We start from the raw sequence: 278 nt of genomic DNA, 5'->3' as shown, positions 1-278 counted from the left end.
CATGCCCTTATTCAACATATGATATCGTGAGACAAAGGATCAGAACTCGAGCTGTTACTGCATCGGATAGATCACCTCTAGCTCAATTCAACGTGGGTAGTCATGGCGTCTTGCTAGAGGCTAACCATGACTTGTAGATCGGGAATGGTTCTCGAGGCTGCTGCCATGGCGAATGGGCCTACAGGGTCACACACCAATAGGGATACACTTATACGTGAAGAATACGAAGAATGGAAACGAGATTTGACCGAAACGAGCATGAAAAGGAGTTTTCAGTG

Source organism: Tarenaya hassleriana, unplaced genomic scaffold (assembly GCF_000463585.1).
Source record: "Tarenaya hassleriana unplaced genomic scaffold, ASM46358v1 Cleome69, whole genome shotgun sequence".
NCBI classification, from domain to species: domain Eukaryota; kingdom Viridiplantae; phylum Streptophyta; class Magnoliopsida; order Brassicales; family Cleomaceae; genus Tarenaya; species Tarenaya hassleriana.
The sequence above is the reverse complement of the archived record's forward strand: the minus strand, read 5'-3'. Positions refer to the sequence as shown.